Raw genomic sequence first — 15,489 nt, 5'->3', positions numbered from 1 at the left:
TTCTGTTAGTGGCTCTCTGCTGCCCTACCCCCAGTCTGTAGAGGAAGCCCATTAATACCATCCAGCCCCATCACCCGCAAAACAGACCAATTGTTTCTCTTGTCAGTTTGTTTTCTTTGATTCCTACTCTGACAAAATGAACAAAAAATTCAAAAGGGCTCTAACCATTGACAGCTTTTGTGTGGAGAGGGAGCAGACTTCAAATGCTGAGGAGACTAGGAACAGACTGTCCCCAGATGTATCCCCTGGGAGGGATATAAGCTGCTCCTCAATACAGAAGAACCTCATAGAGGAAATCAAAAAGGCTCTCACAAGAGAGCTGGAAGAGAAATGGGAAAAGGAAAGGGAAGCTTGGCAAGAGAGCCTGGAGAAGTCATCCCATGCATTCAAAGACAGAGTGGATATAGAAATCAAATCATTGAGAAACAAGATTAGTGAGCTGGAAAAGGTAAACAACTCCAAGGAAAACAGGATTAGTGAGCTGGAAAAGGTAAACAACTCCAAGGAAAACAGGATTAGAGAGCTGGAAAAAGAAATCAGCTCTCTAAAAAATAAAATGGATAAAATGGAAAAAAATTCCATAGAAGATAAAAACTCAATTGGACAATTACAAAGAGATATAAAAAAAGTGAGTGAAGAAAATACATCATTGAAAATTAGACTGGAACAAGTAGAAATGAATGACTCCAGGAGAAACCAAGAGGGAGTCAAGCAAAACCAGAGAAATGAAACAATTGAAAAGACTGTCAAGTACCTTACCAGAAAGACAACAGACCTGGAAAACAGATCCAGGAGAGACAATTTGAGAATAATCGGACTCCCTGAAAAATGGGAGGAAAAAAAGAGCTTGGACACCATTTTCGAGGAAATTATCAAAGAGAACTGCCCAGACGTTTTGGAAACAGAGGGTAAAATAGACATTGAGAAAATTCATCGATCACCTACTGAAAGGGACCCTAAAATCAAAACGCCAAGAAATATAGTGGCCAAGTTCAAGAACCATCAGACAAAGGAAAAGATATTGGAAGCTGCTAGAAAAAAACAATTCAGATATGGAGGATCCACAATAAGGATAACACAGGATCTAGCAGCATCCACATTAAAAGAACGCAGGGCCTGGAACATGATATTCCAAAAGGCTAAGGAACTTGGTATGCAGCCAAGAATAACTTACCCAGCAAGAATGAGCATCGTTTTCCAGGGAAGAAGATGGACATTTAACGAAATAAATGAATTCCATCTATTTTTGATGAAAAAACCAGACCTACATAAGAGGTTTGATCTTCAAATACAGAACTCAAGAGACTTCTAAAAAAGGTAAAAAGAAATCTTGAGAACTATACTTCTGTCAAAAAAATATGTAAAGAACATATGTACAATTTGTCTTAGAAACTAGAGGTGGAAAGGAGATTATATCATAAAAAAGTATAAAGTGGTGGTACTACATCTCATGAAGAGGCAAAGGTAACCTATTATATCTGAGAGAAAGAAAGGAGGGAGATGAACATAGCGTGTATCAATAGACATATTCAATTTATGGTGAAACTTCTTCCACTTCATTGAAAAGTGAAAGGGAAGGAGTAAGCTAAGGGGAAGGGAATACAGTAATTTCGAGGAAAAGGGGTAAAATAAGGGGAGGATCTTTAAGGTGGGGGAGGGATCCTAAAAAGGGAGGGCTGTGAAAAGCAAGTGGTGTTTACCAGTTGAATACTGGATAGGAGGGTAAAAGGGAAGGAAAGGGGAAAAGCATAAGCAGGGGTTAATAGGATGGCAAGCAATATAGAATTAGTCCTTCTAACCATAAATGTGAATGGGGCAAACTGCCTCATAAAGAGGAAGCAGTTAGCAGACTGGATTAAAAGTCAGAATCCTACTATATGTTGTTTACAGGAAACACACCTGAAACAGGATGAGACATTCAAACTAAAAGTAAAAGGGTGGAGCAGAATCTATTATGCTTCAGGCAAAACCAAAAAAGCAGGAGTAGCCATCCTCATCTCAGATCAAGCAAAAACAAAAATTGATCTAATTAAAAGAGATAAGGAAGGGCATTATATCCTGCTAAAGGGAAGCATCAATAGTGAAGCAGTATCAATATTAAACATGTATGCACCAAGTGGTGCAGCATCTAAATTCTTAAAAGAGAAATTAAGAGAGCTGCAAGAGGAAATAGATAGCAAAACTATAATAGCGGGAGATCTCAACCTTGCACTCTCAGAATTAGATAAATCAAACCACAAAATAAATAAGAAAGAAGTCAAAGAGGTAAATAGAATACTAGAAAAGTTTGATATGATAGATCTTTGGCGAAAGCTAAATGGAGACAGAAAGGAATATACTTTCTTCTCAGCAGTTCATGGAACCTATACAAAAATTGATCATATACTAGGGCATAAAAACCTCAAAATCAAATGCAGTAAGGCAGAAATAGTAAATGCATCCTTTTCAGACCATAATGCAATCAAAATAACATTTAATAAAAAGCCAGGGGAAAATAGACCAAAAAATAATTGGAAACTAAATAATCTTATACTAAAGAATGATTGGGTAAAACAGCAAATCATAGACATAATTAATAACTTCACCCAAGAAAATGACAATAATGAGACATCATACCAAAATGTGTGGGATACAGCCAAAGCAGTAATTAGGGGAAGTTTTATATCTCTACAGGCCTACCTGCATAAAATAGAGAAAGAGAGGGCCAACGAATTGGGTTTACAACAAAAATTGCTAGAAAAGGAACAAATTAAAAACCCCCAGACAAACACAAAACTTGAAATTCAAAAAATAAAAGGTGAGATTAATAAAATTGAAAGTAAAAAAACTATTGAATTAATTAATAAAACTAAGAGTTGGTTTTATGAAAAAACCAACAAAATAGATAAACCCTTAGTAAACCTGATTAAAAAAAGGAAAGAGAAAAAGCAAATTGATAGTCTTGAAAATGAAAAGGGTGAACTCACCACTAATGAAGAGGAAATTAGAACAATTGTTAGGAGCTACTTTGCTCAACTTTATGCCGATAAATTCGATAACTTAAATGAAATGGAAGAATACCTTCAAAAATATAGCTTGCCCAGATTAACAGAGGAAGAAGTAAGTAGTCTAAATAGTCCCATCTCAGAAAAAGAAATAGACCAAGCTATTAACCAACTTCCTAAGAAAAAGTCCCCAGGACCAGATGGATTTACAGGTGAATTCTACCAAACATTTAAAGAACAACTAATTCCAATGCTATGTAAACTATTTGAAAAAATAGGGATTGAAGGAGTCCTACCAAATTCCTTCTATGACACAGACATGGTACTGATACCTAAACCAGGTAGATTGAAAACTGAGAAAGAAAACTATAGACCAATTTCCTTAATGAATATTGATGCTAAAATCTTAAATAAGATATTAGCAAATAGACTTCAGAAAATCATCCCCAGGATAATACACTATGACCAAGTGGGATTTATACCAGGAATGCAGGGCTGGTTTAATATTAGGAAAACTATTAGTATAATTGACCATATTAATAATCAAATTAATAAAAACCATATGATCATCTCAATAGATGCAGAAAAGGCATTTGATAAAATCCAACATCCATTCCTACTAAAAACGCTTGAGAGTATAGGAATAAATGGACTATTCCTTAAAATAATAAGGAGCATATATTTAAAACCTTCAGTAAACATCATATGTAATGGTGATAAACTAGAACCTTTCCCTATAAGATCAGGAGTGAAACAAGGTTGCCCACTATCACCATTACTATTCAATATAGTACTAGAAACTCTAGCCTTGGCAATAAGAGCCGAGAAAGAGATCCAAGGAATTAGAGTAGGAAATGAAGAAATCAAATTGTCACTTTTCGCAGATGACATGATGGTATACTTAGAGAACCCCAAAGACTCTGCTAAAAAGCTATTAGAAATAATTCAGAATTTTAGCAAAGTTGCAGGATACAAAATAAATCCACATAAATCCTCAGGATTTTTATACATTACCAACACAATCCAACAGCAAGAGATACAAAGAGAAATTCCATTCAAAATAACAGTCGATAGTATCAAATATTTGGGAATATATCTACCAAAGGAGAGTCAGGAATTATATGAGCAAAATTACAAAACACTTGCCACAAGAATAAAGTCAGATTTAAATAATTGGAAAGACATTCAATGTTCTTGGATAGGCCGAGCGAATATAATAAAGATGACAATACTCCCCAAACTAATCTATTTATTTAGTGCTATACCAATCAGACTCCCAAGAAACTATTTTAATGACCTAGAAAAAATAACAACAAAATTCATATGGAAGAATAAAAGGTCAAGAATTGCAAGGGAACTAATGAAAAAAAAGTCAGAGGAAGGTGGTCTAAGTGTACCTGATTTAAAGCTATATTATAAAGCAACAGTCACCAAAACCATTTGGTATTGGCTAAGAAATAGACTAGTTGATCAGTGGCATAGGTTAGGTTCACAGGACAAGATAGTGAATAAAAATAGCAATCTAATCTTTGACAAACCCAAAGATCCCAAATTTTGGGATAAGAATTCATTATTTGACAAAAACTGCTGGGAAAACTGGAAATTAGTATGGCAGAAACTAGGCATAGACCCACATTTAACACCACATACTAAGATTAGATCAAAATGGGTCCAAGATTTAGGCATAAAAAACGAAATCATAAATAAATTGGAGGAACATGGGATGGTTTACCTCTCAGACTTGTGGAGGAGGAAGGAGTTTGTGTCCAAGGGAGAACTAGAGACCATTATTGATCACAAAATAGAACATTTTGATTACACCAAATTAAAAAGTTTCTGCACAAACAAAACTAATGCAAACAAGATTAGAAGGGAAGTAACAAATTGGGAAAAAATTTTTACAGTTAAAGGTTCTGATAAAGGCCTCATCTCCAAAATATACAGAGAATTGACTTTAATTTATAAGAAATCAAGCCATTCTCCAATTGATAAATGGCCAAAGGATATGAACAGACAATTTTCAGATGATGAAATTAAAACTATTTCCACTCATATGAAAGAGTGTTCCAAATCACTATTGATCAGAGAAATGCAAATTAAGACAACTCTGAGGTATCATTACACACCTGTCAGATTGGCTAAGATGACAGGAACAAATAATGATGAATGTTGGAGGGGCTGTGGGAAAACTGGGACACTGATGCATTGTTGGTGGAGTTGTGAAAGAATCCAACCATTCTGGAGAGCAATCTGGAATTATGCCCAAAAAGTTATCAAAATGTGCATACCCTTTGACCCAGCCATACTACTACTGGGCTTATACCCCAAGGAACTACTAAAGAAGGGAAAGGGTCCTGTATGTGCCAAAATGTTTGTGGCAGCCCTTTTCATAGTGGCTAGAAGCTGGAAGATGAATGGATGTCCATCAATTGGAGAATGGTTGGGTAAAGTATGGTATATGAATGTTATGGAATATTATTGTTCTGTAAGAAATGACCAACAGGAGAAATACAGAGAGGCTTGGAGAGACTTACATCAACTGATGCTGAGTGAAACGAGCAGAACCAGAAGATCATTATACACTTCAACAATGATACTGTACGAGGATGTATGCTGATGGAAGTGGATTTCTTCAACATAGAGAAGAGCTAATCCAATTCCAATTGATTAATGATGGACAGAACCAGCTACATCCAGAAAAGGAACACTGGGAAATGAATGTAAACTGTTATTTTTACCTTCTGAATCCAATTCTTCCTGTGCAACAAAAAATTCGGTTCTACACACATATATTGTATCTAAATTATACTGTAATATATTTAACATATATAAGACTGCTTGCCATCTGGGGGAGGGGGTTGGGGGAGGAAGGGAAAAAATCTGAATAGAAGTAAGTGCAAGGGATAATGTTGTAAAAAATTACCCATGCATATGTACTGTCAAAAAATGTTATAATTATAAAATAAAATAAAAAATTTAAAAAAAAAAAAAGATGAATTCTATGATCCTTTTTCAGAATAATGTTTTTAAGTGCAGAAAAATGATACATAAGATTACAAAGAAGTAGTTGTCAAAATATTTTTCATTATAGCTTTTTATTTACAAGATATATGCATGGGTAATTTTTCAGCTTTGACAATTGCAAAAGCTTCTGTTCCAACGTTTCCCCTCCTTTCCCCCATCCCCTCCTCTAGATGGCAGGTAGACCAATGCATGTTAAAAATGTTAAAGTATATGTTAAATACTATATATATATATATACATACACACATATCCATACAGTTATTGTCAAAATATTTTTAAATGATTCCACAAATCCCAGATTAAGAAACTCTTCTATACAGGTCATATGTAAATATACATTTTTAAAAATACGTATTCCATTTTGTTTTTAGACCTCAGCCTTTCAATGAAAAATACTTTAAAAACCTCCTGAATTAGAGGCTTAATGCTGAAGTAGGATTTAACAATATATTCCCAACAGAGGGTCAGAAACACTTGGGTTCTCATCTTGTTATATGAATGGAAACATTTAAAAAGTAATTTCCCTTTCATGAACATCACTTGTAATGGCTAGATTGCCCTGTATACAAAGGTATCCCTACTTCAAAGCAAATTTCAGTTAAATGCAGGAAAAGTTATAGCTTGAAGGTTTTATCTTTATTTAATAAGAAATCAATATTTACTAGAGAGATAGCATTGATGGACATTACTTAAGTAGTGGTGCCTTCCTGTAATTATGGCCCTTTCTTATTAATCCTCATGAATTAGTCCTTATGTATATAGCAGGCTCTGAATATATAGTTCTCACATTATGCAAATTCATGTTACACAAATTCAATTTTACAAAAAGATTCTGAAAGACAAGAAAGGATGTAACAGAAATATAATGAATATAATTTGGGAAAAAAATGTGCCTACAATTCATTTCTGATTTTTGTAAATTTGACAAAGGTGAAATATTTGAAGAAGTGAGTAAAAAGATTGTAAAATTAGCACAAGAATTGGAGATAGAAGTAGATGAGAATGATGTGGAGTGGATTGAGTCTCCTGGAGAACTGCAGAATGAAGATCTGATCGAGCCACTAGTTGCAAAGATTGTAGAAGAAGGGGAAGCTTTAGAGCCTAAGGTCAAACCAAAAAGGCTCACAATGAAACAACTGGCAGAAGCATTTCATTGTTTAACTGATTTTTTTTTTATTGAAAAGATAAATCAATATTTTTAAAAGTTCAAAGACTAGATGAGGTCAATATTGCATGTTATCATCAGATGTCCAAGGCAAAAAATAGAGTCACTGTCTAAACATCTCTCCAAAGTTTCATAAAAATGTTCCACCACCATTGATAAAGGCTAGATGCAATGATGGGGATGGGGCAACATATTGTATACCTATGTTAACTTTACTGTACTGTAAAATGCATATTTTATCATTCAATTTACCTTTCATCTTATAATTCTGTTTATTATCATGGTATAGTATTTGACATCTATGCATAAAGAAATTATTTTGTGTTTGACTTTGTTATATAGGCTAAGTGAAGTGGATGGGTAGAGGCAAATTTGTATTACATAAAATTGCTTTACATAGAGGTCTGTAGAACAATCCTCTTTTGTAAAGCAAGAACAGTCTGCACCATCTCACTGGCCTTGCTTGCTGATAACATACTTAAGGGATAAACCTAAATTACTTAATAGAGAGCTTTCCATGGCTATGCCATTCTGTTACCTCAAGCCAGTATTTAATCTTAGTCTCTCAGGTGTTTGTTAAGAGAAAGAGAGGCTAAAGTTAGAATCCTATTGATTTCCTTCTCTAGATGTTCTAATTGTACATGCGCACATATGCACAAATATAAAAATGATTATTTTTAACACTTTAGAAATAAGTAAAGATATAAAGCCTAAAGATTAAATAATAGCTGCAGTAAGGTAGAAAATAAAACTTGTGAAATGGAATGTACTGAGAAAGTTCTCTAGTTCTGTTGTAAAGAATGGTATTTTATTAACTTCAGAGAGACAGAGAGTCATGATTAGTATTAATAATCAGTAGGTAAAACTACTGAGCCTGAGACGCTGTTATGCTAATTTAAAAAAACATATATTCATGTTGAAATCCAAACATATTTGTGAGCATTCAAGTAATATTTATTAAGAGGTGTTAATGATTCCAATGGAGGCAATGATACCCCAAAAGGTTTTTTTTTTAAATGAGATTTAACAGTAGACTTGTGAACTAATACAATTTGATAGTTTTCTCCCTTCCCCCAGACATATTTGTTTTTACATTATTATGATTACATATAATGGTATATATTTTACCTTGGATATAACTTTAATGTCAAGAACTTGTATATTTATGAACCAATAGCAAATGTGAACATGTCAAAATCCCACTACACTGAAATTATAATTTCTGACAGCAACAAAAGAAAACTCTTTATGTAAAAAAGCTAATTAGAATGGCAACCAGTGTTGCTTGGAATTTTCCCTTCCCTTTCCTCTCCATGGAAACATCTCATGCCTGAGGTGTTCCTTCTACCCTCGACAGATTCTCATTTTTATCCTGACTCCAATCTGTGCTTGGGAAAGGTAGAGCCTGCAGATGGCAGGATTTTCAGTAAGGGAAGAGAATAAATTCTCAAGCTGTTCTTCCATACCTATGCCTTCTACTTCATTCAAGACTAAAAGTTCTTTCTAATCCAACAGTAGTGTCCTTTGTAGCATTTGATCTCTTCACACTTACCCTTTCACCTTCTAAATCCTAAATATGTATATTTCCCAAATCTCTGTCTTTCTTTCCCTTCCTCCCTCCCTCTCTGCCCACCTTTCTTTCCCCTTTCTTCATTTTTCTTGAGGGTTTTGGGGGGGCTTATGTTTTCTTTTACAGCAAGATCATTATGGAAATGTTTTATGTGTCTAACACATATTTAACCTAAATTGAATTGTTTGCATTTTTGATGTGTGTGTAGACTGAACAGGAATAAAGGGAGAGAATCTAGAACTCAAAGTTTTAAAAATTAATGTTAAAATTTGTTTTTATGTGTATAACTGGGGGAAAATAAAATATTAAATTAAAAAAGACAATTCCACAAATAAAATTGCTCCTAATTCTCTAGCTAGTGGGCTTTCAAATAATATTTCCTTAATATGTTCTGACCTTTTGGAATATCAAAAATCTACTAGAAACTCTTGAGATATTCGGATATTCTCCAGGTGCAATGCAGTGTAGTCAATGTTATGTTCACAAAAGATATAAGCATGAGTTGATTGTGTTTCTGCCCTTTAGGAGCAAGCAGAAAAAGTCTAATCCTTCTTCCAAATATTTGAAGTCAACTATCATGTGTCTCCTGAGATTTTTCTTCTCTAACTTAAACATCTCCCAAATTCCTCAGTGGATATGATCACCAGTCCTTTTACCATCTAATGTTCTCCTAAGGATCTACTCCAGCTATTAATGTCATTCTAAAATGTCATGCCTACAATTGACTACAGTATTCTAGATTATTACTCCTTTGTTCTCGTCGACAATGTCTTTCTTCTTTTCTTCTTCTCCTCCTTCTCCTCCTTCTCCTCCTTCTCCTCCTTCTCCTCCTTCTCCTCCTTCTCCTCCTTCTCCTCCTTCTCCTCCTTCTCCTCCTTCTCCTCCTTCTCCTCCTTCTCCTCCTTCTCCTCCTTCTCCTCCTCCTTCTCCTCCTCCTCCTCCTCCTCCTCCTCCTCCTCCTCCTCCTCCTCCTCCTCCTCCTCCTCCTCCTCCTCCTCCTTCTTCTTCTTCTTCTCAATTCAGTATAAACAAATTTTGACTTTTTTTGAAAGTTGTGTTACACTTGAAATATATTGATCTAGACAGTAGTGCAGTAGAGTGCCAGGTCTGGGATCAGGAAGACCTGAGTTCAAATCCAGCCTCAGACAAGTACAGACTGAATGACCCTGGGCAACTCACTTAAACCCTGTTTGCCTTGGTTCCTCATCTATAAAATGAGCTGGAGAAAGAAACAGCATACAATTCTAACACTTTTACCAAGAAAAATCCCAAATGAGGTCCCAAATTGTCAGATATGACTAAAATGATTCAATAACAATAACAAAAGATTTAATTCATTTTTCTAATCTGCTTAAATCTGTTATCCAACATATTCATATATCAGCTTGAAATTCATGCTTTGATCCATATTATTGATGAAGGATGTTGCATAGCATAGGGCCAAAGACAAACTCCTAAATGTCCATTATGAACATCTCTCTATTTTGGTTTTGAATGCACTTTTCTGGATTCACTTAGTACTCTTCACTCCATCTTGTCCACAAAGACAGTATGAGATATTTTGTCAAGTGCTTTTTTGGAATTCAAATATACTCTATCTCTAGCATTCTCTTAATCTATGAGGTTCCTCTGGCATAACCAATTCTTGATGAACCCATACTAGCTCTTAGTGATCAATTACCACAACCGTTTTCCTGAAGACTCACAAGGCATCTTTCTAATAAAATATCTAATAGAATTTTGGCAGAATCAGTCTCATTAATTTGTAGTAGTGTGAAGATTTTACCCTACTTTTCATTTAAAAAAATTTAGATCATATGCCCTATTCCAATCCAATAGCATCTCTTCCATTCTCCATAGTTTTTTTCAATGAATTTTAAAATTGAAATAATTTATATTTTATTGAACTAAATTCATATTTATTCTTTTATTTACATCTCCAAAATTTCTCCCAGTATTTCTACATTTAACCTCTATTACAGTGTCATCCCCTATCATAAATAATATTTCTCCATAGTTTTCCAATCAGGCTCCTAATAGTGACACAGTAATCACATCCAGCAATTCTTTTAGTATCCCAGTTCATTTAGGCTCACCAATAAATTCATTGAAAGCAATTAGGTATTTAAATTCCAAATTTTTAATATGTGTATAAATATATACATATATAGATATATAAAATCACAAGAAGTGATAATATCTGTATTATGTATATATGTATGTGCTTTTCTTTTTAATTATATAATAAATTCAACTTATTCTAGTAGTTTTCAAAGTTGATCTGTTTGTCTGTACTTCTTTTTTGACTTTTCTTTTGTTCTCTCCTCTGCATAAAAAAATGTTGGAAGTCGAATCTCTAAGCTGATTGGCCAAGCCCAGCACTGAGATCAAATATGCACAGCACTCGTGTAGGAACAACATTTCCTTCTATGATTCTCATCAGTGGACTACTGTTTCCTATATTATTTATATTTGGCTTGATTACAGCACTAAACATTATCTAAAAAAAATCTGGTGACAAGGAGAATTTGGACAAGTTAACTAGAAATGATTCCACATGCATATTCTGTCCTAATAAAAAAAATCTCTCACTGAGACAAATGATAAAGGAGAGAACACCATGGAGAGCATTGCCACTCTGGGAGAGAATCTAAAGGTCTAGGAAACAATGATGTTTACCGACTTAGACTCAGAAAAGATCAGTATGTCTAGGAACCAATAGATTGTTAAAGTATACTTGGGAATTGCCCTGAATGTCTATGTACACGGTTCTAAGTCAGGGAAATAGAGGGATCAAACAATCCATAGAATTGACAAAGAAGACATAAGTAAACTAACAAAATTCACTAACATTTAACCTTGTATAACATTTACCTTTCATTATTAGCTTTGTGTAATGTAATCAATAATTAACATTTAACCATAAAAAACTTACTCAAATATTAAATGTCAACTATAGTAACCTATAAAGGTCAATATGTCAGACACCTATCTGAAGATTATGTTGACCTAAAGAAATGTATATGTAATCAGGAAAATTGAATGATCATGATATAGTATAAAAATAAAGCCTGAAGGAGCCTGAGGGAGTAGGAGCATCATTTCCATCAGTTCCTCATTCAAGCTACCCCATGACTCCTGTCTTCCTTTGACACTGACCCTATTCCTCCTGCTCAGCTCCTTTGGACCCCCTGCAGAACCTGGACTCCTGCAAAAAAGATGTTTCAAAGAACCTTTTTGTTCTTTATTTTCACTTTTTCTTTTCTTTTCCCTTCATTATCTGTATCCCTCTTCATTCTCCCACCAGCATTACTGCAAAATCAAAGTCAATATGCACAATCAAGCAAAATAAATTCTCACATTGGCTGAGTCCCAAAAGGTAAATTAAACAGAATTAAAATAATAGTTGACATATTTGAAAATGCAATGGATTTGAGAATTCCAATTCATCTTCTTTCTATGTGGATTTGGACAATAATTTCTTCTCAATTTCTTCATCTGAAAAATGAGGAAATTGAGATTCTTAAGGTTTCTTCCATCTCAAATTTCCTTTCCTATAGGTCTACCATTGTTGGCTCCATTCTTGAATGTTGTTCCCTGTGAATTATTTGTCTTCTCCATTTTCTGCTTAGATTGGGGAGCAGCTGAATGAGTTGTGGTATGTAGATGTGATGAAATATTATTGTTCTATGAGAAATGATGAGCAGGCTGATTTCAGAAAAGCCTGGAGAGACTTACATGAACTGATGCTAAATGAAATGAGCAGAGCCAAGAGAACATTGTACACAGTAACAACAAGATTTTGTGATGATCAATTGTGATGGAATTGGCTTTTTTCAGTAATGACTTCTGCTGGAAAGTGCCATGCACATGCAGAGAAAGAACTATGGAGATTGAATGTGGATTAAAACATAGTAGTATTTTCACCTTTTTTATTTGTTTGCTTGTTTTTTTTTCCTTTCCTGTGTTTTTTTCTTTTGATATGATTTTTTTATGCCCAGCAGGATGAATATGGAAATATGTTTAGAATAATTGCACAAAATTTAACTATATCGGATTGCTTGTCTTGGGAAGGAGGGAGAAGGAAAGAGAGGGAGGGGGAGGAGAGGGAGAAAAATCTGGAACACAAAGTTTTGCGAAGGTGAATATTGATAACCATCTTTGCATGTATTTGGAAAAATAAAATATATATTTTTAAATTTTTATAAAGCTTTTTTTTTTTCTTTCTTTTTTTCTCTGAGGCTGGGGTTAAGTGACTTGCCCAGGGTCACACAGCTAGGAAGTGTTAAGTGTCTGAGACCAGACCTGACCTCCTGAATTCAAGTCTGGTGCTCTATCCACTGCGCCATCTAGCTGCCCCAGCTTTTTATTTTCAAAACATATGCATGGATAATTTGACATCATTGACTCTTGCATAGCCTTGTGTTTCAGATTTTCTCCTCCTTCCCTCCACCCCTTCCTCTAGATGGCAAACAATCTAAAATATGTTAAACATGTTAAAATATATGTTAAATCCAATATGTATAAACATATTTATACAATTTTCTTGCTGCACAAGAGAAATCAGATCAAAAAAAGAAAGTTAACAAGTAAGAAAACAAATTGCAAGTGAACAACAACAAAAAGAGTGAGAATGTTATGTTGTGATCCACATTCAGTTCCACAGTCCTCTTGGGTGGGGATGGCTCTCTTCATCATAAGATCATTGGAACTGGCATCAATCATCTCATTGTTAGAAAGGGTCACGTTCATCAGAATTGAAATAAATAAATTTTAAAAATACTTAAAAATATTGTGCCCTCATGGGAAGTATCCTATTCCCAGAGAGGAAAAAAAATGAATTCTAGGACAGCTGATAACAAAAATGGTGGAAGAGTCATAGAACTAGATAAACATTTGTGAAGGCCGTTCATCATACTGGGCAGAAGGCTATGCTACTTGAAAATAGTTCCAGTGTCATATTTTAAAACCTTTAACCTATGAAGGATCCAGAGAATAAAAAGAAGAAATAAGGACGTAGCCCACAAAGTAGAAAATAAAATTCAGATTAGAATGGAAGGCAAAATAAATAAAAAAAATAAATAAAAGAAAAGCTTCTTAGAAAAAAATTCATAAAATTAATATAAAAAAGAGGAAGGAAAGGAAGATTTAGAACTAGATCACTTGAAGACTTGAGGAAAGAGATTGTTGTTGTCCTTTGTTCTCAAAAAGGGCCAATGACATCACGAGGATGATGTCTTGACTTGCAGATGAATTAGATTTAAGTGAGGCAGAACTCTCAAGATCAATCAACCTCATTCTCTCTGATCTGATTTCAGTGGCAAGACATAGGTCAGGATGACTAGCAATGACCTGAAAGAGAAATTATTTTATTTTTATTTTTTCAATTTTTTTTATTATAGCTTTTATTTACAAGATATGTGCATGGGTAATTTTTCAGCATTGACCCTTGCAAAACCTTCTGTTCCAACTTTTCCCCTCCTTCCCTCCACCCCCTCCCCTAGATGGCAGGTAGTCCAATACATGTTAAATATGTTAAATTATATGTTAAATACAATATATGTATACATATCCATACAGTTATTTTGCTGTACAAAAAAGATCAGATTTAGAAATAAGGTAAAATTAACCTGAGAAGGAAATCAAAAATGCAAGAGGATAAAAACAGAGGGATTGGAGATGCTATGTTGTGGTTCATACTCATTTCCCATAGTTCTTTCCCTGGGTGTAACTGGTTCAGTTCATTACTGCTCTATTGGAACTGATTTGGTTCATCTCATTGTTGGAGAGGGCCACGTCCATCAGAATTGATCATCATATACTATTGTTGTTGAAGTATACAACGATCTTCTGGTTCTATTCATTTCACTCAGCATCAGCTCATGTAAGTCTCTCCAGGCCTTTCTGAAATCATCCTGTTGGTCATTTCTTACAGAACAATAATATTCCATAATATCCATATACCACAATTTATTCAGCCATTCTCCAATTGATGAGCATCCACTCAGTTTCCAGTTTCTGGCCACTACAAAGAGGACTGCCACAAACATTCTTGTACATACAAGTCCCTTTCCCTTCTTTAAGATCTCTTTGGGGTATAAGCCCAGTAAAATCACTACTGGATCAAAGAGTATGCACAGTTCAATAACTTTTTGAGCATAGTTCCAAATTGCTCTCCAGAATGGCTGGATCTGTTCACAATTCCACCAACAATGTATCAGTGTCCCAGTTTTCCCACATCCCCTCCAACATTCAGCTTTATCTTTTCCTGTCATTTTAGCCAATCTGACAGGTGTGTAGTGGTATCTCAGAGTTGTCTTAATTTGCATTTCTCTGATCAATAATGATTTGGAGCATCTTTTCATATGGCTAGAAATAGTAAATAGTTTTCCATTTCTTCATCTGAAAATTGTCTGTTCATATCCTTTGACCATTTATCAATTGGAGAATGGCTTGATTTCTTATAAATTAGGGTCAATTAAGAGAAGTGTTTTTAAAATGGAGGAAAATGGATAACAAAAGATATAAAAGAAATCTAAATACTAGGCAAGCTCAGGAGCAAGTTCATGTGCTAGCATCCTATATTATTACCATGATAGTGCCATTATAATAACCCTATACATGGAGTTAAAGTATTTTAGACAGACTAATGGATTTTCTATAGCAGTCCTTGTTCTCTTTTCCCTTTAGAAACTAAGTTTTATTCACAGCTTCTCAGACTGAAGGGATTATCAGTTCTTCATGAT

Source organism: Sminthopsis crassicaudata, chromosome 3, assembly GCF_048593235.1.
Source record: "Sminthopsis crassicaudata isolate SCR6 chromosome 3, ASM4859323v1, whole genome shotgun sequence".
NCBI classification, from domain to species: Eukaryota; Metazoa; Chordata; class Mammalia; order Dasyuromorphia; family Dasyuridae; genus Sminthopsis; species Sminthopsis crassicaudata.
This window is presented reverse-complemented; position numbering follows the sequence as displayed.